Here is a 24,533-nt window from a genome sequence, read left to right as displayed (position 1 = left end):
ACTTTTGTTCCGTTAGTCCACAGGGTAGTCTCCCAAAAGTCTTGTGGATCATCAAAATATTTTTGGCAAAACTGAAACGAATCTGCTCTTATAGCTCAGCAGTGATTTTCGTCTTGGAAGTCTGCCATGCAGTCCGTGTAAACATGACGTTCGTGTGCCGTACATGTGCCATCCGTGTGCTGTACGTGTTTAACATGGAAAGTATATGAGAAGTTTTGTAATTTCATTTCCATTATCCATATTGGAAAAACACGGATGGCCCATGGATGGCACACTGATTGAAAACACTGGTGACACCGATATCGGTGTAACACGTACGTGTTTTATATGGACATGGGGGCCCCACTTTGAATTTTGCCTAGGGCCCCAATTTGTCTAAGACCAGCCCTGGCTTTACTTCACTTTGTCAAGCAGGTGATATTTAAGTGATTTCTTGACTGAGAACTGGAGTGGCAGTAATAGGGCTTGGTTGTGGCTAGGAAATTTAAACTCAGCTTCCCAAAGATGTGATAAACCACAGTTAAGTTTTGTTTTATGGGGGGTGGGCACATTCACTTTTTTACACAGGGCCCTGTAGGTTTGGATTTCTTTTTCCCGTAATAATAAAGATCTTTATTTAAAACTGCATTTTGTGTTTATTTGTGTTATATTTGTCTAATATTAAATTTTTTTGATGATCTGAAGTATTTAAGTGTGACAAACATGCAAAATAATAGGAAATCAGGAAGGGGTAAACACTTTTCACACAACTGTAGATGGCTTACGAGGGTTGATTCTATTGACTGATTCCCTTTAAGTCATGCTCAAAATCATGTATTTTTGAAATTGCCTAACTCCAGGGAAATATTTCAGCATAAAAAGTATAGAAATAGAAGAGAAAGTTATTTATGAGGGTGATAAGTTTAAATTGTTTTTCTAAAGTGAATATGCAACCAATACAGTGACTGGCAGAGTGAACAGCCAGTGGTTTTACAGTTGACCAAAAGGTTAAGCAAGATTGTTACATTCACAATGCATTGTTAACAGGAGAGCAAGCAGAAAATTTATTAGTAGTAAGTAAGGCTAGGTTCACCTTTGCGGTTGAGTCCTCAGCGTCTTGTCCGCAACCGCAAACGTATTGCAAAACGAATGATAACGCTGTGTTTTTTATCAGCATCAAGTAACGCATGATGGATAAAAATGCAATGTTTGCACATGTTTGTATGCGTTTTTGCATGTGTTCGTGTTTTTTATGTGCATGCGTTTAAAGGAAAAAATTGTTTCAAGAAGAATTTCCTTGAAACAATCCACGCCCAATGGCCGTGGCTCTTGGGATTTCACTATATAAACCCTTGTACAGATGAAATCCTCATATTTTGCTCCTGTATTCTGTGTCAAGATGGATCTTCGCATGGAAAGTTTCTATCGGAATATGGATTTGGATGTCAACTTGTTTCTTTCCTTTGCATTTGCTTGTGAGCAAGAACGGAAAGAGCCAAACAGAGAAGACGGTGTCGGCGCTTTTTTGCAGTACCCAATTCTTGAACTACGACAAAGCCGTGGAGCCTACCACTCCTTATTCAGTGAGCTCCGTGAAAACCCACAGAAATATTTAGAGTACACGAGGATGTCTCAAGACTGCTCTATGGAATTGCTGGACCGTGTACAAGGAGCCATCAGAAGGCAGGACACCCAGCTCCGTAGAGCAATTCCTGCTGAGGAACGTCTGCTGGTGACACCAAAGAACGTAATATTTAAACATTAATGCCTGTCATAATTATTATTGTTTTGCAATGTACTTAATATTTTTCCCTTTTTTTGTTTAGCTTAAATATTGTCCTAATGAATACCTTTGGCACTCAACAAGTCCACAAATCTTTGCTCTCAATTTTCAAATTTATTTAGGCAGCCAGCAAAAAATGTATAAGGGACAAATAATCCAACGTTTCGGCATACATTGCCTTTTTCAAGGTAGTCTGTATATAATGTCTATCGATCCTAATTTATTAGTTGCCAGCATGGCATAGAGGAAGGACGCAATGTATGCTGAAACGTTGGATTATTTGTCTGTTATACATTTTTTGCTGGCTGCCTAAATAAATTTGAAAATTGAGAGCAAAGATTTGTGGACTTGTTGAATGCCAAAGGTTTTCATTACTATATTTGATTTTTTTCCTTTGAGCACCACATCATTTGTTGAGTGCACCACTCTTGACCTGACTATTAAATATTGTCCTAAATATTATTGTTATAAAAGCCATGTTCTTTCTCTTTTTTTTCCTTCTTTCTTTCTCTTTTTTGCAAAACCCCCAGTCATAAAAATTATTGTTCTGATTAATTTTTTTCTTTCTCTTTTTGACAGATTCCTGGCTACCAGAGAGAGCCTATCATCGCTCCATTTCCAGTTCCGGATAGGAATTTCGACACTCTCTGAGATTATCGCATACACCTGCTGGGCTTTGTGGGATGTTCTTCGTGCGGAATTTATCCCCCTACCCACCACGGAAATCTGGCAGCAAACTGCAGACCAATTGTTTGAAGTTTGTGATTTCCCCAATTGTTTGGGAGCAGTGGATGGAAAACATATCAGAATTACTAAACCGGCTGGAACTGAATCCGAGTACTTTAATTATATAAAATATTTTTCCATAGTGCTCATAGCGATTGCAGCTGCGGACTGTAGGTTTGTCGCCATGGACATTGGATCTTTTGGTCGTGGTAATGACTCCCAGACATTTAAATCTCGGACTTGGGCCAAAGGTTGTACGGGAATCATTTTAATTTCCCCCTGCCACAACCACTTCCCAACAATCAAGGCCTGCCAATGCCATATGTTGTGATTGGGGACGAGGCCTTTCAGATGTGTGGAAACCTCCTGAAACCATACTCCAGTCGGGACTTGAACCACACAAAATGGATTTTTAATTACAGACTGACCAGGGCATGAAGAACTGTTGAGTGTGCCTTTGGTATCCTTGTCTCAAAATGGCGCATTTTAAGGACAGCCATTAATCTCAAAATTGAGACAGTCGATGAGGTGGTCAAGGCATGTGTGGCTCTGCACAACTACATAATGGCTAAAGAGCGACCCAACATTGAACTTGATGAACCTGTTTTGTAACCCATTGCCAGATCATCATCATCACTCTTTCAGGACAACCGTTGAAGTTGCCCAAATAAGGGATACATTCGCGTCCTACTTTGTTTCTGAGAGTGGACGTCTGTCCTGGCAAGATAGCATGGTTTAGTGTTCTTATAATGTTGTGCAATGTACCTGTAATTATTTAAATTTACTTTAATATTTGATGTCAATAAAACACCTATAGTTAACATCTGTTCCAAGTGTCCTCTATATTAGAATAATAATTTTTAGAGGTTAATAAGGTGGTCACCGGTTCACAACTACAGTTTTTATATAGTTCACTCGCTGTATCATGCAGATTGCATGACACAAGGATTGGATTATGACCAAATTGGGTTATGTAACCCATGCTTTACACTTTTATTGTTATTATTATTATTTATTATTATAGCGCCATTTATTCCATGGCGCTTTACATGTGAGGAGGGGTATACATAATAAAACAAGTACAATAATCTTGAAAAATACAAGTCACAACTGGTACAGGAGGAGAGAGGACCCTGCCCGCGAGGGCTCACAATCTACAAGGGATGGGTGAGGATACAGTAGGTGAGGGTAGAGCTGGCCGTGCAGCGGTTTGGTCAATCGGTGGTTACTGCAGGTTGTAGGCTTGTCGGAAGAGGTGGGTCTTCAGGTTCTTTTTGAAGGTTTCGATGGTAGGCGAGAGTCTGATATGTTGTGGTAGAGCATTCCAGAGTAGGGGGGATGCACGAGAGAAATCTTGTATGCGATTGTGGGAAGAGGAGATAATAGGGGAGTAGAGAAGGAGATCTTGTGAGGATCGGAGGTTGCGTGCAGGAAAGTACCGGGAGAGGAGGTCACAGATGTATGGAGGAGACAGGTTGTGGATGGCTTTATATGTCATGGTTAGGCTTTTGTACTGGAGTCACCTCTTCTTCTCTCTGAGGTCAGTGCTATGGTAGGTGACATTGGATTAGCTCCATCGTCTCTTCAGTCTGCATTTCTCTATTTATAATAATAATAATCTTTATTTTTATATAGCGCTAACATATTCCGCAGCGCTTTACAGTTTTGCACACATTATCATCACTGTCCCCGATTGGGCTCACAATCTAGAATTCCTATCAGTATGTCTTTGGAATGTGGGAGGAAACCGGAGTGCCCGGAGGAAACCCACGCAAACACGGAGAGAACATACAAACTCTTTGCAGATGTTGTCCTGGGTGGGATTAGAACCCAGGACCCCAGCGCTGCAAGGCTGTAGTGCTAACCACTGCGCCACCGTGCTGCCCATATATTTCTATATATTAATGCAGACTGAAGAGATGATGGAGCTAATACACCTCATATCTTTACTCACCTGCCCGTGTGACAGAACTAGTGCACTCAGGATGCAGAAAGCACTGCATCCTGAGTGTAATAGTGCTGACACCTAGGCAGGTGAGCATTGTTGACCCCTGACCTTATTTGCTGTATTAGTATATATTTTTGGAGGATTTTCAGTACTCTTTGTGCTTTTGCCACCTCATAGCTCCATTATACACACAAGAAGCAATGCTGCTGTGTAAAGCAAATAAAAAAGAGGAGCTGTAGATTGTGTGTCATGGAGCTATGATGTGGCAAAACCACAGCACAAACATATATACGGTGACATGTGTGTTGATGGCACACGGTGTGTTGCCGGAGACAAAGATCAAGCAGTGATTGGGGGAAAACAACACAAATTTATTTGCAAATAAAAAAAATTAATTTTACGAACCGATGAGGGGGAACTGTTATGGACCTGGGGGGAGTGGAGCTGGGAGGATTGGCTACGGATGGACGATGAAGGGGTTCCAGGGGAAAGGGTAACTAAACATGTGGGGTCTGAGAGGTCAAGAATGAAAGTAGACACATTAGGAGTGGAAGCATGGGATGGTAGAGACACATTGGAAGGGAGAGAAAAACTGGACAAAACAGACACATTGGGAGGTGAGAGTGGAGGTAGCACGACACTTTTGCTGCCTTTAGTCCTTTTTCATTTATGTCCACTTTTCTGTGACATCCTCCTTTTTTTGTTTCTCCTTGGGAGGGTGGGAGTGGTGGGGTCAGCAGGGCATGTATCTACTCGACCCGGCCTGGTGGTAGCTGAGTACAGCCGTGCAGGCTCATCTGGGGGCCTAGTGATGGTGGTGGTGGACAGCCATGCAGTTACATCTGGTGGCCTACTGGTGGTGGTGGTGGGCAGCTGAGCAGGTACTTCTGGCGGCCTAGTACTGGTGGTGGTGGTCAGCCATGCAGAAGCAGGACTCGGCATGGTGGTGGTGGTGGAGTGGATTGCAACAGCACCCGGCATGGTGTTGGCGGTGTAGTGGTGTGCGGCAGAACTGGGCATGGTGGTGGTATGCAGCAGAACTCGGTATTGCTGTTAAGTGTGCAATTTGTGGCACAGGTGGAAATACCACCTGTGTCTGGTGTAAGTACCGAATCTGCTGCATAGCCTGAATGTAAGCAGCGTTGCAGGCCTGCATCACATTGAGCTGGAGTTCAGGCGCAAGGTGTTCCGACATGCTTTGCTCTATCTTGTTAAAAAAAATGGTGTGCTCTGGAGGTCTGCTTCCAGACGGTTAAGGCGCTGATTGACATCCTGGAAAAGTGTTTTAATATGGGTCAGACCACTTTCCAGGCTATCTCCCAGCGCCTCAGACCATTCTGGAAGACTGAGCTCATGTGAATAAACTCAGGCATGAGTGACCTGTCCAAGGCCTGCTGCCGCTGGCAGGAAGAGCCCAATACAAGAAGGCAGAGGACTGGGACAGGGGAAGACCTGAATGATCAGCTGCCTGTTCTCCAGCCTGTGATGTAGGCCCACTTACTGCTTCGCTGGTGGATGGCTGGGACTGGTCCGTGGCAATTCGATGAAGGACCGCTCCAGAGGACGATCCAGGTTCGAGGGTGCTGCTACAGGTTCTGTGAAAAGAAAAGTAAAACATTACTACCAAAAATATCAATTGTAAAAGCGCCAACTCCTGTGGAATAGAAAAATTTTGATTAGTGAATAAAACACAATGGAATACAACACCAAAATACTAACGTTCTCTGAGCAAGGATAGGCCTCAGGAAAGCTAGCAGCCGGTGTTACTTGTACTTTTCTATCCTTGCTGCAGCACCACTGCGAACTTGGATCTCCTGTCTCAGGTCCTTGTTAAAGCGATCCTTCATCGAACACCAATGTGTTTTGACTTTGATCACTGTGAATAGGGAAAAAAAAAGTTAAACGATGCACTTTAGGCCAGGATCACACAACCCTGTGTGATGCGAGAAACTCGCAGGAGTTTATCGCATCACACACGCTTGCTTCAGGTTCACTGCCGCATCAGACCACACTGCAATACTTATGAAAAGCCTTTCTGACACGTGATGTGGCGTTGTCCCAGTCATACATCAGCACTTGGGCCACCTCATTCCACAGCCGCTGAATCACCATAGCGTCCAAGTGCTGCTGCTCCCGGGTGTCCCACAATGGAACTCGCTCCTGCACCAGGGTGATGAGTAGGTCATTATCAATGAGAACCTCCTCCCATTGTCGGACCTAGAAATGAAAAAAGACATTAATGTTGGAAAGATAAAACACTAGGGCAGAGACACACTGCCATATTTCTCGTGCGAGAATCGCATTGTAAAACTCATATTAGCTGTTGGCTCTCCTGACCTGAGCTTGACAGCTGCATAGTAATCCATCATGCTGTCATGCTTGGGTCAGGAGAGGTGCTGGCCAGTCCGTGCAGTGCGGTGTGATTATCGCAAGAGAAATACAGCAGTGTGTCTCTGCCCTTAAAACAAAAACAGTCAAAAAAAAAAGTCAAGCGTCCCAAAAACAGTCAAGAATAAATTAAAAAAGGCAAGCGTACCAACAACAGTCAAGAATAAATAAAATTGCTCCTGCCACCGGAGCTTGGGCCTGAGTCTGCTGCTCCTGTTCATCTGCACTGGAAGGGTTCTGTAAAAATAAAAATAAATATTTTGCCACATGTGTAATAGTGACAGTGATTACTTACCAATCAGCAGCAAATGTACTCCCTTCAGTCTCCTGTCCACTGTGTGAGCTCTGATCTTCCATGGAGGACATGATGAGGAATGCTGCAAGAGACAAAGAAATGATTACAGACTGCAGGGAGAAAAACAGGCAGAGCTATAGCTTGTATACTTACATTTTGATAGTCTTCCAAACATGATGTGTTGCAATGCTTTTCTCACTTCCAGAGTCTTGAGAGTAATGGACTTACACTGCCCACACCTACTTTTATAAGGTTTGTTTGGGGTGGCTTAAAACAAGTTCCTAGACATGTTTACTTAGAAGAACGCATGCGTATGCAAATGCATGCAAGTCATTGCGTACGCATGCGTTCCCATAGACATTTATTTGACGGACTCCTTCCGCAAGCGTCTGCATACATATGGCGGCGGAAAATTGCCGCCACAAAAATTCTAACATGGTGCGTCAGCCGCACATCACCAAAATACGCATGCGTAAGCAAACGCGGGCTAACGCATGCAAACACATACACGTGCATCTACAATGTAAAAGATAGGAAATCAAGACGCATGTGGATGTATGCGTCCGAAACGCTGCGGACACAACTGCAAATGTGAAACCAGCCTAAGCAAGACAGTAACAAATCAGAGTAACAATCATAGTTTTTCTTGTCAACAGTCCAGCCAAGAGCAAAAGAAAAATGTCACCGCACTGCTGTTATATGCCTGACCCTAAAGTCTTCAACCCAGATTGTGTGAACAGCGTTCAATGCCTACTAAGAACGTTCCCTCTAATACCATTGCGGGTGCAGCTTCAAGAAGTGCTGTATAGCACGAAACGGCCGTAGTCCGTTCACTGTTCACTTTCCTCCCTGCCGATGTTTTAATATATGTCCGAATAAAACTGTGACCACCGTACCTGGGGTAAGTGCGCTTCTTTTTTCTTGTGCTTTTGCATGACATAGTTTTTCTTGTGACCACATTAAAAAAAAGCACAGATTCCAAAGATGTTTTTAAGATTCAGATGGCATGAGTGTGCAAGTAGTTGGATGTAGGGAATCAGAAATAGATCTCAGTAACCTCAAGACTGCAGGTGCACTGCTCAGAAGCTGTAGCAGTACCACACACTGAAGAGGGAATGTCAAGCACTGGCAAAGCTGTGAACTTATGTCCACACACTTTTCGAACTTTATGCACAGAATAATAATCACTTTATTATTCATTTCCAGCATTCATGAACCACAGATCACTCTCATTCTTTGGATTGTAATCCATGTTTAAATTTTAAGTTTATATTAGTTTCTGCTCAATCCTAAGAATTAGATTTATTATATTTCTGCTCTCTATTTTTTAAATTTATGCCTTATTAATAATTTAAGGTTTATACTATGCTCGCATTCCTAATAAGCTTCTTTAACTGCTCGCTTTATTAAATCTATGCTTCCAAGATGTAAACATCTTTAAAAAGAGCCCAATTAGCAATTTTGTTTGGCTCTTTCACCACTTTATAGTAAATAATTAATAACAAATAATTAGAGTTTTCTACGAAAGCAATACTACATGTGGCCACTTCCAACTGTCTGCCTTTAGTGCATTGTTTCTGAACCACGTCTCGCAGAGCAGCATAACTATCACTAGAATTATACAGATTCCTGCACAGTCGACAGTAGGAAGAAGATATTGAGCTACAATCATAGTTGAGAAACTGCTTTTCTTTGCATGCATAGTTGTGATACTGTCATACAGGTTTTTTTTTACAGAAAATGGGCTTTAGGACTCATTCAGACATCTATTTTTTTCACGTACGAAAAAAACGGATCAAGTTTTATCAGTGTTTTTGATCAAAGTCTCATCTGAGTTTTTACAGTGTCATCAGAATTTGGTCAGAGTTTCATCAGTTTTTCTCGTATCAGAAAGAAAAAATGTTTCTGCTATCAACCAGTATGTGAAAAACAGACAGTACCTGGATGGCATGTGAAAAACACAGATAGTGTTCATACGTGAAAAATGGACGTCAGAATGAGCCCTTACCAAATTGTCATGAAAAGAAAAACAAGGGACCTTAAGCCTGTAGCAATACTGTTTATACGTACTTGTTAGGAAATACATGAGAACAGCTTATTGTGAATATTAACATGTGTTATTATACAAAGGCCAAGATTAAAAAATAATGCAGAAAACAAGAATTGTAAAAATATTTTAGAACATTTTTAAATTGCATAAAACTATACATACACATTTTACTGGTAATTCATTTAACCTTAAAAAAGTTGATATATATTAAGCTAAAGGTACCGTCACACTAAGCGATACCGACAACGATCCGGATCGCTGCACACAGACAGCTCTCCAGCGACCAACGATCCCGAGGTCCCCGGTAACCAGGGTAAACATTGGGTTACTAAGCGCGTGAAGACATCGCTGAATCAGCGTCACACACGCCGATTCAGCGATGTCAGCAGGAAGTCCAGCGACGAATTAAAGTTCTGGACTTTCTGCAGCGACCAACGACATCACAGCAGGATCCTGATCGCTGCTGTGTGTCAAACTGAACGATATCGCTAGCCAGGACGCTGCAACGTCACGGATCGCTAGCGATATCGTTTAGTGTGACGGTACCTTTAGTCTATTAAAATAGTACCTAAAATATATATATATCATATTCACTACCACACAACGACTTAACATGTGGGGGCTGGACATTGTACCAACTGATCGTGCAGCAGCAGCAATGAGGATTTAGCAATCAGAAATTACCAAAAAGGCATTTCCATTTCTGCCTTCCTAGTCACTGTACTTACAACACTGAAGTGCAGACAAATGGCTAATCAAATCAGCACAAAAATGTTTTAAAATTTCTAATTGACCCACAAAGGTCTTGGGCACAATGTGTGGAATACAGAAAAGAAAAAAAGAAAAAGCTGGAAAGGGAAATAATACAAAAAGAAAAGAAAAAAAAAGCCACAGTCCGGTCTCAAGTTCCTTTCCTATAGGGAAAAAATATGTCTGCTATTTAAAAATAATTGCTGCAGATAGGGAAAACTATTTAAAATGTATCTTAGGCTCATTTTGTGGTTGAAAAGAAAGGCACAAACTGTGAAAATCAGACATGTATTTAATTTTTTAAATTTTTTTCTTTTACATTTTAAACAGTCTGCAAAAAAAAAGGTAACAGAATAACAGCAGAAAGGTAAAATGTCATCTTAATTAATAACAGTTAGTGTAATCAATATATTAGTGGAAAATAGAATGACAAACACACTAAAGAATTAAGATAAGTCTGTCATAGCTTGTTGCCTGTAAATTTACATAGACACAGTGATGCTGTTGGTGCTGACACCCTAGTCATGAAAAAATAGACATTGGTGTCATATATGGAGGATATGTGTACACAAGTGGAGTGTAGAGTGATACTGAACAAAAATATGCACACAAATAGTTGGTGTAAACCTGTAAAAACACTAGAATAGGCATGCGTATACTGGATTGAAATGATATGTGCTTGGCAGCACTGTGTGCAATGAGTCTATGTAAAAATGTAAAAGAGGTATGAATATACAGGCAGCAGTAGTTACCTAATGGGTGGTCCCTGGTTTAAGTGCAGCGCAAAACCCCGACGCACGTTTCGGAAAAGTCGTTCGTCAGTACTCTCAGCCCTACTACCCAGGGACATCTATTGCCCTTCTACTCAGAGACAGAGCGCTTAGCCCTATCTCCCAGGAACAGCTCTCTCAGCTCTACTAATCAGAGACAGCGCTTTTAGCCCCACTGCCCAGGGACAGCTGTTTTATAGCCCTACTACACAGAGGATTCAAAAAGTTCTAAACAAACTGGAACTGTGGGCAGCAACTAAAAGACTGGTTTTTAACAGGGAGATAGGCAAATTCCTACATCTGGACACAAAAAATTAAAAAAGCATTTGCAGAATGGAAGGAACAGCACTTGTGAAAAAGACTTGGGTATACTAAAAGATCACAGACTGAACTTGAGTCAACAGTTTGACGCAGCAGCAAAAAAAGGCAATCACAATTTTGGGTTGTATTAATAGAAGCATACAGTCTAGATCATGTGAAATAATTACCCCCCTTTACTCCTCCTTGGCCAGGCCTCATCTGGAATACTGTGTCCAATTCTGGGCTCATTTTAAAAAACGCATGAACAAACTGGAGCAAGTTCAGAGAAGAGCGACCAGAATGGTGACCGGTTTGCAAACATTGTTCTATGAGGAACATTTACAGGATTTGGGAATGTTTAGCTTGCAAAATAGAAGACTGAGAGGAGACTTAATAGCTATGTACATATGATGGGCTGTCTCATTGTAGATGGATCAGCTTTATTCTCATTTGCACAAGGAAAGACTAGAAGCAATGGAATGAAACTGAAGGGGAAAAGATACAGATTAGATATTAGAAGAATCTTTTTGACAGTGAGGGTGACTAATGAGTGGAACATAAAGGCACAGATGATTGGCCTCGGGGAGACCAAAACATCCAACACTGCGGAGACACCATTACGTGTTTCTCAACGCAGTGATTCCAGAACACTGCCCCCATCCCTTATGGGAAATATGCAGATGCATGTAAAGAAGCTGCGGAGACACCATCACGTGTTTCTCAACGCAAGCAGTGAATAGCCAGGCCTTTCCCCGGGAAGGAACAACCACGGGAAGGGCAGCATCCTATGAAGGAAAGCCACCTATGCCAAGCATGGTATCCATCCACAGACAGCTGTTTCGGGGTGTTTGCCCCTCATCAGTGTGGAGTAGGAATCTGGCTATTAGGAGCAGCTGTCTGTGGATGGATACCATGCTTGGCATAGGTGGCTTTCCTTCATAGGATGCTGCCCTTCCCGTAATGAGTGGAACAGGCTGCCAGAGGTGGTGAGTTCTCCTTCAATGGAAGTCTTCAAACAGAGGCTGGACAGACACCTGTGTGGGATGATTTAATGAATCTTCCATTGAGCAGGGAGTTGGACAAGATGACCCAAGAAGTCCTTTCAACTCTATCATTCTATGATTCTATGAGACCGCTCTCTTATATCCCCTTGGCTTGTCTGTGCATTACAGTCCGTGCTTGAACAATGTTGCAATGATTTCGGGCATGAGTCCTTACAATTGCAAGTGACCCTTTGAAGTCAACCATAATAATGATATGGCTCTTGGTGAAAATTAGTTTGACACCACTGCACTACACTAACCAGCAGACAGAACAAGCTGTTTACAGGTTCATTTTCATTCCAAAAATGACATAGCAATGCTATGCTTACTAATGTACTGCGCCTGTGTCTTGTGCCTGATGGGCCATTTAAATACTCAGTTTCTCCAGTGCACAAATGAAAATACCCTTTGTACCTAATAATGGGACATTTTTATCTCAATATCCCAATTCCAGCTATGTATTTTGCTCATCTCTAATGACAGATGTACTAGTATACAAAACACAGTATTTCAGCCATATGAAGATATAGTCTTTCTATGTATTTTGTAAGATAGTAGTGGGTCAAGCTGTTAATAGTGAATAGTTGATCCTCGAATACATTTAAAGATGCATAAGTAATTGAACGAATGGTCTCTGGAGTCAAAATTACTTCTGTAATAAGATGCTGTTGTGAATTATAGACCTTATTGTAGCTTATCAGTATGCAGCAGAAAATGGAATCAGACACCACACATGACATAAAAACCTATAAAGTTAAAACCAGAGGATGTCATTGAGGCTTACTATGAGCAATTTTAAAAGCTTCCCAGAATGTCGAATTTTAAGCACCTTCATTTCATCCTTCAGTTTATAAATAGCCAACTCAGTTAAGGGAAAATGATTTCTTTTAGTAATATAAGTATTTTCTTTATGAAATAATCCACCCCGTTCTTGTTTCCTTCTTTGAATTATTATTTTTGTAGAAGAAGATAAGAAATGGTTGTGTGGTTATTGCAGCTAAATCACCGGCTTCAGCGGTCAGTGACTGCTCTGAGCTGGCGCTGGGTAGAACAGGCAAGAAGTAAGTTAGCAACTATCTGCCTGTCAATTTTAGGCCCATAGTAAAAAAACATAAAATAGTCCTGGATAACTCCCTTATTGTAACTTTTAAAAAATAATCTATGACGTGTGTGTGCATAAGGAATGATGGTATTGATGGGCTGTATATGACTTGTACGCTGTATTTATCATCAGATTTCTCCTCTGTAGGCTTTAAGTCCTTCTCACATTTTCAGTTCTTCCTGAGCTAGTGGATAGAAACTTACTGCTATTATGGCTCCTATACACAGCACACAAAGATGGTTCCCTGTTGTTCTTTCTCTGTTGCACCAAGATAAAAGCAGCAGCAGTGTGGAGGACATTAAATGGCAATACTAAGTAATGTATCTCTGAATTTCACATTGTAAAAGAGATTTATTACTTGTTATAGAAGCTTCATCTGCTTGTATCAGTGCCCTACCTGGTGCTCACTCCTAACTTACCCTCCCCGCTCCATAGATTTTACTACGTAGTATCTTATGTAGATGACCAGCTTTCCGCAGGATAATTTTGCATGGGCGAGTTGAATTAGTGCAATTCACATTTCATGAGCGCTGTAGTGACATAACTCTGCTAGTGATACTGATACAATGCGTAGGCACTAGAAATCATAGCAACTTGCAGAGTTCTTGGCATTAATGATGCGTCAGCTCATGCAATGTAAATCACATTGTAAATTGTCCCAACACTGAGTTTGGCAGTTGGAGGTAAGTTGTCAATCAACTTAGGAAAAGCAGAGCAGAAGAGAAGGAATTGCGCTGTCAAAATGAAGTCACAGGAAGTGGGAGAATGACCGCTGGGAGCTGTTCTGCGACCGCTTTGTGCCAAAAGAGATCGGTGCACAGCAGAACAGGGAGGTTGTTTTCATTCACCTGCTGAGAAGTACCTTAAGGGCTCATACTCACTTGCGAGAAACTTGGATGAGTCTCACACGTCAATACCCGGCACTGCACTCGGCACTCGGATCGGAGCATGCGGCCACATAGAAATACATGCAGCCGCAAGCTCCGCTCCTAAGTGTCGGGTGCAGTGCCGGGTATTGACTTGCAAGACTCTTCCGATTTTATCGCAAGTGAGTATGAGCTCTAAAAGAGCATAAAGGAAAGAAAAAACTCGACAGAAAACCCTTTGAAATGAACACGCACTCAAAAAGGTATCCCTGTCTACCTAAATGTTAGACAGTTGCAAGCTTCACTTTTTATTCCAGTATGTCGCTGAGGTGCATTCTTAGCTATCACGAATTTATGGAATATCCTATTAAGGATGGAATGTTGAAAGTTTATAGCTACTTTATGTGTCATATGTACAGAACTTATATAATGAAGACTTTGAACTAAAAGAAGTATTCTCATCTCAGACATTTTCAACATACGCACAGACAGGTCATGTTGTTAGCTATGGAAAACATTCCAGAATTCCAATGTATTGCTATTTAGAGCAGTTAAAATAGGTATTATATTGATAAAAGAGCTCATGAATACGTTATTACAAAATCTGTTTTATAGCAGCTAATCATAATCACGATTCACATCACATCAAGGGTTTCACGCAAGTTTTCCATGCAATGTAGTGCAGCCCAAAACACAGCAGGGACCTGTTACACCCCCACAAATTACTCTCTGTTCCAAATCCTTATTATATATTGCTACCTCTTTGTTTCTCCCTCTTACACATGTACATTAAAAGCTTTCCAATTATGCCTTTTCAATACACTCTGAAAAGAAACACATTCTGATTGTTGATGAAATGCTGTTCAAATTGGTAGGCGCAACGAGTTCATAGAAAAACCATTTTGAAATGGAACTATATCTTTTAGAAAGATTGTTCCCATTGTGTAAATTAAAGTGCATTTATTAAAATAACCCTGGTGCTTAGGAAATGGGAACGTGGGAGACAAAGAGGCAAGGTGACGCCATGGGGCTCAGCCAATTTACTAAAACACCTTACAGAAAAAAAGGATGGTAAAAAATTATTAGCTACTGTCATTTTTCCCACTTGTTCGATGATATTTAAAATTAAGCCAATTCAAGCAATGTCATTAGAGACAGACGCAAATGTTCTACTGCAGGTTCTCCTGAAATGACAGTTATATTTAACCCCTTTACCCCCAAGGGTGGTTTTCACGTTAATGACCGGGCCAATTTTTGCAATTCTGACCACTGTCCCTTTGTGAGGTTATAACTCTGGAACGCTTCAACGGATCCCAGTGATTCTGACGTTGTTTTCTCGTGACATATTGTACTTCATGACAATGGTAAAAATTCTTTGATAGTACCTGCGTTTATTTGTGAAAAAAACAGAAATTTGGCGAAAATTATGAAAATTTCGCAATTTTCCAACTTTGAATTTTTATGCAATTAAATCACAGAGATATGTCACACAAAATACTTAATAAGTAATATTACCCACATGTCTACTTTACATCAGCACAATTTTGGAACCAAAATTTTTTTTGTTAGGGAGTTATAAGTGTTAAAAGTTGACCAGCAATTTCTCATTTCTACAACACCATTTTTTTTTAGGGACCACATCTCATTTGAAGTCATTTTGAGGGGTCTATATGATAGAAAATACCCAAGTGTGACACCATTCTAAAAACTACACCCCTCAAGGTGCTCAAAACCATATTCAAGAAGCTTATTAACCCTTCTGGTGCTTCACAGGAATTTTTTGAATGTTTAAATAAAAATGAACATTTAACTTTTTTTCACAAAAAATTTAATTCAGCTCCAATTTGTTTAATTTTACCAAGGGTAACAGAAGAAAATAGACCCCAAACATTGTTGTACAATTTGTCCTGAGCACGACAATACCCCACATGTGGGGGTAAACCACAGTTTGGGCGCATGGCAGAGCTCGGAAGCGAAGGAGCGCCATTTGACTTTTCAATGCAAAATTGACTGGAATTGAGATGGGACGCCATGTTTCGTTTGGAGAGCCCCTGATGTGCCTAAACATTGAAACCCACCACAAGTGACACCATTTTGGAAAGTAGACCCCTTAAGGAACTTAACTAGATGTGTGGTGAGCACTTTGACCCACCAAGTGCTTCACAGAAGTTTATAACGTAGAACCGTAAAAATAAAAAATCATATTTTTTCACAAAAATTAACTTTCCGCCCCCAATTTTTTATTTTCCCAAGGGTAAGAGAAGAAATTGGACCCCAAAAGTTGTTGTACAATTTGTCCTGAGTACGCTGATACCCCATATGTGGGGGTAAACCACTGTTTGGGCGGATGGGAGAGCTCGGAAGGGAAGGAGCGCCGTTTGACTTTTCAATGCAAAATTGACAGGAATTGAGATGGGACGCCATGTTGCGTTTGGAGAGCCACTCATGTGCCTAAACATTGAAACCCCCCACAAGTGACACCATTTTGGAAAGTAGACCCCCTAAGGAACTTATCTACATGTGTGGTGAGCACTTTGACCCACCAAGGGCTTCACAGAAGTTTATAATGGAGAGCCGTAAAAATAAAACAAAAATTTTTTCCCACAAAAATTATTTTTTAGCCCCCAGTTTTGTATTTTCCCGAGGGTAACAGGAGAAATTGGATGCCAAAATTTGTTGTCCAATTTGTCCTGAGTGCGCTGATACCCCATATGTGGGGGTAAACCACTGTTTGGGCGGATGGGAGAGCTCGGAAGGGAAGGAGCGCCGTTTGACTTTTCAATGCAAAATTGACAGGAATTGAGATGGGACGCCATGTTGCGTTTGGAGAGCCACTGATGTGCCTAAACATTGAAACCCCCCACAAGTGACACCATTTTGGAAAGTAGACCCCCTAAGGAACTTATTTAGAGGTGTGGTGAGCACTTTGACCCACCAAGTGCTTCACAGAAGTTTATAATGCAGAGCCGTGAAAATAAAAAATCTTTTTTTTTCCCCCAAAAATTATTTTTTTAGCCCCCAGTTTTGTATTTTCCCGAGGGTAACAGGAGAAAGTGGACCCCAAAATTTGTTGCCCAATTTGTCCTGAGTGCGATGATACACCATATGTGGGGGGAACCACTGTTTGGGCGCATGGGAGGGTTCGGAAGGGAAGGAGTGCCATTTGAATGCAGACTTAGATGGAATGGTCTGCAGGTGTCACATTGCGTTTGCAGAGCCCCTAATGTACCTAAACAGTAGAAAACCCCCACAAGTGACACCATTTTGGAAAGTAGACCCCCTAAGGAACTTATCTACATGTGTGGTGAGCACTTTGACCCACCAAGGGCTTCACAGAAGTTTATAATGAAGAGCCGTAAAAATAAAACAACAATTTTTTCCCACAAAAATTATTTTTTAGCCCCCAGTTTTGTATTTTCCCGAGGGTAAGAGGAGAAATTTGACCCCAAAAGTTGTTGTCCAATTTGTCCTGAGTACGCTGATACCCCATATGTTGGGGGGAACCACCGTTTGGGCGCATGGGAGGGCTCGGAAAGGGAAGGAGTGCCATTTGGAATGCAGACTTAGATGGAATGGTCTGCAGGCGTCACATTGCGTTTGCAGAACCCCTAATGTACCTAAACAGTAGAAATCCCCCACAAGTGACCCCATATTGGAAACTAGACCCCCATGGAACTTATCTAGATGTGTTGTGAGAACTTTGAACACCCAAGTGTTTCACTACAGTTTATAACGCAGAGCCGTGAAAATAAAAAATCCTTTTTTTTCCCCAAAAAATTATTTTTTAGCCCCCAGTTTTGTATTTTCCCAAGGGTAACAGGAGAAATTGGACCCCAAAAGTTGTTGTCCAATTTGTCCTGAGTACGCTGATACCCCATATGTTGGGGTAAACTCCTGTTTGGGCACACGGGAGAGCTCGGAAGGGAAGAAGCACTGTTTTACTTTTTCAACGCAGAATTGGCTGGAATTGAGATCGGACGCCATGTCGCGTTTGGAGAGCCCCTGATGTGCCCAAACAGTGGAAACCCCCCAATTATAACTGAAACCCTAATCCAAACACATCCCTAACCCTAATCCCAACAGTAACCCTAACCACACCTCTAACCCTGACACACACCTAACCCTAATCCCAACCCTATTCCCAACTGTAAATGTAATCTAAACCCTAACCGTAACTTTAGCCCCAACCCTAACTGTAGCCTTAACCCTAGCCCCAACCCTAACTTTAGCCCCAACCCAAACTGTAGCCCTAACCCTAGCCCTAACCCTAACTTTAGCCCCAACCCTAACTGTAGCCTTAACCTTAGCCCTAACCCTAGCCCTAGCCCTAACCCTAGCCCTAACCCTAGCCCTAACCCTAACCCTAGCCCTAACCCTAGCCCTAACCCTAGCCCTATCCCTAGCCCTAATGGAAATAAATACATTTTTTTAATTTTTCCCTAACTAAGGGGGTGATGAAGGGGGGTTTGATTTACTTTTATAGTGGTTTTTTTAGCGGATTTTTATGATTGGCAGCCGTCACACACTGAAAGACGCTTTTTATTGCAAAAAATATTTTTTGCGTTACCACATTTTGAGAGCTATAATTTTTCCATATTTGAGTCCACAGAGTCATGTGAGGTCTTGTTTTTTGCGGGACGAGTTGACGTTTTTATTGGTATCATTTTCGGGCACGTTACATTTTTTGATCGCTTTTTATTCCGATTTTTGCGAGGCAGAATGACCAAAAACCAGCTATTCATGAATTTCTTTTGGGGGAGGCGTTTATACCGTTCCGCGTTTGGTAAAATTGATAAATCAGTTTTATTCTTCGGGTCAGTACGATTACAGCGACACCTCATTTATAGCATTTTTTTATGTTTTGGCGCTTTTATACGATAAAAACTATTTTATAGAAAAAATAATTATTTTTGCATCGCTTTATTCTCAGGACTATAACTTTTTTTTTTTTGCTGATGATGCTGTATGGCGGCTCGTTTTTTGCGGGACAAGATGTCGCTTTCAGCGGTATCATGGTTATTTATATCTGTCTTTTTGATCGCGTGTTATTCCACTTTTTGTTCGGCGGTATGATAATAAAGCGTTGCTTTTTTGCCTCGTTTTTTTTTTTTTCTTCTTACGGTGTTTACTGAAGGGGTTAACTAGTGGGCCAGTTTTATAGGTCGGGCCGTTACGGACGCGGCGATACTAAATATGTGTACTTTTATTGTTTTTTTTTTTAATTTAGATAAAGAAATGTATTTAGGGGAATAATATATATATTTTTTTTTTCATTATTATTATTATTTTATTATTATTATTTATTTATATAGCACCATTGATTCCATGGTGCTGTACATGAGAAGGGGTTACATACAAGTTACAAATATCACATACAGTAAACAAACTAACAATGACGGACTGATACAGAGGGGCGAGGACCCTGCCCTTGCGGGCTTACATTCTACAGCATTATAGAATGCTGTAGATAAGCCCTGAAAGGCGGTGGCCGCATATTTTATTGGCCAAAACAGCTAACAAATAGCAGTTTTTTTATTGAGTTTTCTTTAGTTCCCAATAAAAGCCTCCTGAGGAAAAAAAAGCACCAAGAGCTTGCAGCGTTTTTAGATGCACAGGTGGCACAGTTTTAATGAAATCAGTATCCAATTTGCTTGGACAGTTTACCATAGCAGCAAAATTTATATGCAAAGCCAGCAGAAAAAAAACACAGCATTTACACTTCATGTGAACACAGCCTAAGGGTATGTGCACACGTTGCGGATTTTGCTGTGGATCCGCAGCGGATTGGCCGCTGCAGATTCGCAGCAGTTTTCCCTGAGTTTACAGTACCATGTAAACCTATGAAAAACAAAATCCGCAGTGCACATGCTGTGGAAAAAACACGCGGAAACGTAGCGTTGTTTATTCCGCAGCATGTCAATTCTTTGTGCGGATTCCGCAGCGGTTTACACCTGCTCCATAATAGGAATCTGCAGGTGTAAAACCGCAGGTGCAATCTGCACAAAATCCTCAAAGAAAACGCGGTAAATCCGCGGTAATTCCGCAGGTAATCTGCAGTGCGGTTTACCTGCGGATTTACCAAAACAGGTGCAGAAAAATCCGCAGGGGTTCCATCTACGTGTGCACATACCCTAAATATCCACTCAAAGTGAACGTGATGCCCTCAGTGCATCTAAAGACGCTGCGCGGTTTCGGTGCTTTTTTTCTCTGTAGGCTTCTAACTGGAGCTTGTAAAAACAGCCTCAACCAATACATTTTTATTTCTTCTTTTATGGGTGTAATAGAGAAGAATAATCATTTTTTAATGCTATTTATCGATCACCATAAATAATCTAATCGCTGTGTTGAGCTGGTTATTTTGATTACATTGACACCAGATATGCTCAAATTATTTACAGATTTATGATGTTTATTATTATTTTTATTATTATTATTTTTTAAAAAGCACAGTAAAAATGACATTTTTGTAATTATGTTCTCCTCGTGTTTGCGTGGGTTTCCTCTGGGCTCTCCAGTTTCCTCTCACACTACAAAGACATACTGATAGGGAATCTAAATTGTGAGCTCCATTGAGGACAGTAATGATAATGTATGTAAAGCCCTGTGGAATAAAATAACACTATATAAGCCAAAAGCATAATAAATTAATAATAATAATTACTATTTTTCATTATTTGCTCTCTCTCTTAAATTTAGGGACATAGAGATACATCAGTACATAGAAGTGTATTTCTATAAACCAGCATAATATGCCTGTCAGATCAGAGCCAGAAATGGAGCCTCAAGTGTGAAAAATTCTCCCAGTAGTATCAGGGTAGCCTGTGGCTCATAGCTTTAGCTGCAATGATGTAGATTATGGGTTGAGTTGCCCGAGAGACTTACAAAAAAGCAAAACTGACATTTTTGTAATTGTTTTTCATTCATTTTTAGTAGTTTCTTCTGATCATCTGAATGTACACATGTATCTCAATGTACCAGTATAATCTGTTTGTGCATTTACTGCCTCCACTGCAGCTTCATGTATACATAATTCTCCTATCTTCATAAGTGTGCAATGAAACTGTATAGCTTTAGCTACTGCCTGGACAGATAGAAGTCATTGTTTGAATTCTGTGGAGACCAGAAAATGGGAAGAGAATTGTTCATTTAATGGAATTGTGAGCAGAGATACTGCACCTCCCCACAAGGATGTGGAGGGCCAATGAAGACATTGGAAAGAAGTGATTATTGGAAGTTGGAATAAAGTTCTGACCTTCCGGGACAGTCTCGCTGAATCCAGGACGGTCGGGAGCTCTGATATATGCAAGGCTGCACATATGTAAGAAATGAATGCTTTATTATTATTCAGACACAAAGAACAATATACACAATTACAAGCATTTCATGCATCATAAAGATGTGTGTGCCTCGAAGCGTGCTGCATTTTCCATTTAAAAAATCTTATTTACATAATGAAAGGTAATATTCTTGGCCCTGATTTCTTGGATCTCTAACAGTGTCTGGATGTCAGAGGCTCCTACATTGGGATTTTCAATCCATAATATTTCTTTGTTATTCCATCATTAATTTCCTTTTTCCACCTAAACTTTGAATCATTTGGTGTCAAGGCTTGTGCCAGCATATGAACTTTTACTAGCTTTTGTGAAGGAAAGGGAAATTTTGATTAATTTTGTAAACATTAGCTCATATTAAAATGTAAAACAGTTTAGGGCTTTTCACATTTGCATGAGATCTTCTGCGTACTTGCCACTTGTGTATCACATCCTGATGTGACTCCTGAAGGATCTGGGATAAGAAGGTCACAACATTTATTAGATCACAGGTCCTCTTTAGGATCCGTTTGTTGTTTACCTTGAATTGGAGTGGATTTACTTTCATTCAGTGCTGAAACGATTAAGGACTCTTTCTCTTCTGCATGTGAACCTGGAGCTTGAGTATCAGGGTTCGACCCCTCAGGGGGTCTAGGATGCAGTTACTGACAGCTCGGCTGTCCAATCTGGTTTTGGGGTGTGCTGAATCTGTCAGTACTGTAATTGACAGATTGGGCATCCAATCTGGTACAGGTCAGTGTGTTGACTGACAGCTCGACTATCCAATCTGAGAATGTGAGGCATCTGCTGTCTCATGTGTTCATTATTCCACTTTATGGCCATGCTTCTTAAAGGGAACCTGTCACCCCGTTTTTTCAGATTGAGATAAAAATACTGTTAAATAGGGCCTGTGCTGTGCGTTACAATAGTGTATGTAGTGTACCCTGATTCCCCACCTATGCTGCGAAATACATTACCAAAGTCGCCGTTTTCGCCTGTCAAGCTGCATCTCGGCTTCAGGAAAATGGCCGCCGTGATCTCCATCTGTGCACGCGTGGCATGCCGCGGCCATTTTCCTGAAGCCCCGTGTAGCAGAGCACTCCATCTGCGCACGCGCGGCCCCAGGAAGATGGCCGCCCCCACCGATGACAGGGGTAATAGCGCAGATCGCACGCTGTTTCTTCACGTACACGCAGTGGATTCGGCACTTGGACATGCGCACACCACTACGCCACCAACGGAAAGCTGGGGAAGAAAACAGCGATGTCACCACGCCCACCTGACCTGACCAGACTGATTGACAGGCGAAAACGGCGACTTTGGTAATGTATTTCGCAGCATAGGTGGGGAATCAGGGTACACTACATACACTATTGTAACGCACAGTGCAGGCCCTATTTAACAGTATTTTTATCTCAATCTGAAAAAACGGGGTGACAGGTTCCCTTTAACTGAGCTGAGTTTCCCAGAACACTGCCAGAAGTACATTAATCTTGTGAGGTTTGTGCTGTGCGCTCTGTGCCTTGAGTTCTATATGTTTGATCTGCTGCCTGACCTTGAACTTTGTTCTGACTACCCATCTGTTTAATCCCTTCAGCTCTGATCCGTTAGCCTCCCGGTGCTCTGATCCGTTAGCCTCCCGGTACTCTGACCTCGGAATGTTACCTGACTATGCTTTTGTCTCTTCCTTTTGTTTATGTCGTACTCTCCTGGCTTCTGACCTTGAACTTCTTGACCACTCTGACTCACTGCTTGACCGTGAGAAATGACTAGCGTCACATTGAGAACTCAGCTGCAGCACCTTGTGACCATTCCCTTCCACTATACAAGCCCACTGCTAGCTTCTTTTCTTACCGATTATAGTTCATCTTTGAAGGAGCCAGTCTCTCTTTGAGGTGTTCATTCCAGTTGCAGCAGTGAAGTTTCCTGTTGGAGAAGCTAAGTAGTGTTATTTGATGTGTTTTTCCCACTGTTTGTCGTACCTTCCTATCCTATTGTAGTACTGGATCTAATGTCTCGCTGGTCTGCACACTAGACAGGATAAGTTCCGGGCCGGCGAGGGCTTAGTTATGTGATCGTGCATGAGGGTAAGGACCCCTCTAGGGACGATACGGAGTGCAGGGATCAGAGTCAGGTTTTTGTTAGGAGGTGAGCCCTCTCCTTTCTCCCTATCACCAGGGTCTGTATGTACAGTACATCTTCCTTGGTGTTGTGCCACACGCTAAGCGTCCTCCCAGCCCCAGTGTGACAGTACTGCTGTGTCATCTGTGGATGCCTATCCCATTCTAGACTGAAAATACTCATGTGGAAATGAAAGGGAATTAAGACACTTCCACTTTTTTTAAACTTTAAATTTTAATTTATAAATGTTATTCCACATACAGTATGGACTGTCACAATTGTATCATGTTAAATGCCTATAGCCACAGTCTCCTATGACTATGTATAAGGGCATCTAGTATATCAGAAAAACATTAGTCTTTACCTTTTTTTAGTGGATTTATAAATAAAAAGGTAAAATTTTATAGATATGGAAGTGTTGTTATTCTCTCTATATAGCTCCCCTATCTTTTCTCTTATTCTGATACACTATGTTATGTATTGTTTTGAACATGAGTGACGATGCATGACCTTAAGATTTAAAAACCACCACTACCTTAGGACCTTACTTGCAATGCACTGTGTATTAACCATGGCTTCTGGTTGCCTGAGGGTTTTAACTACAGCTAAAGCACTAAATACAAAAGAGAGATAACCCTGGAGGTAGAGATAATAACTGGTAAGTGTTGGATTCCATGGCAAATTTTGAATATTGACACACATCCCTCCCCCACAGAACATTTACTAGAGCTATATAAAAGCTGGGTCACATCTGTCAGTCAAGTCATTGGGCAGAAACTGAGCAACCTCTCCAAAAATTTCCAGCTTGACCTGCTGAATTATCAAAATATGTTTGGACAATTGTACTGCACAATTAAGCCACAAAAGGTAGAAAATACAAGATAGATAATTGGAAACCTAAATCATTCCTCAAAATTAATTCAGACCCCTAAATGACCTTTAAATTTATTCAGACCCTAGTTCAAAGCTATAAAGGAGACTGTGATGCAGTGACCCCTGTTACAGGTACTGGGCGCTGCATGGTCTTCCCAGAATACGCATGGAGGCGTATTGCGGCCATAGGAATGCATGGCAGTCACAGGCATAACTGTGGTGATGAGTC

At 41.3% G+C, this 24,533-nt stretch overlaps 1 long non-coding RNA gene across 1 annotated transcript in view; it reads left to right on the top strand.

The window, feature by feature from the left end:
* The window catches only part of LOC138681477 (uncharacterized), a 54,377-nt gene that overhangs the window by 13,433 nt on the left and 16,411 nt on the right, over positions 1-24,533 (top strand). Inside the window, exon 2 of the long non-coding RNA XR_011321918.1 lies at positions 7,776-8,020. This is a non-coding gene — a long non-coding RNA (uncharacterized lncRNA). The remainder of the gene's footprint in view (positions 1-7,775; positions 8,021-24,533) is intronic.

This window comes from Ranitomeya imitator, chromosome 5 (genome assembly GCF_032444005.1).
Source record: "Ranitomeya imitator isolate aRanImi1 chromosome 5, aRanImi1.pri, whole genome shotgun sequence".
NCBI lineage: Eukaryota > Metazoa > Chordata > Amphibia > Anura > Dendrobatidae > Ranitomeya > Ranitomeya imitator.
The sequence above is the reverse complement of the archived record's forward strand: the minus strand, read 5'-3'. Positions and strand labels throughout refer to the sequence as shown.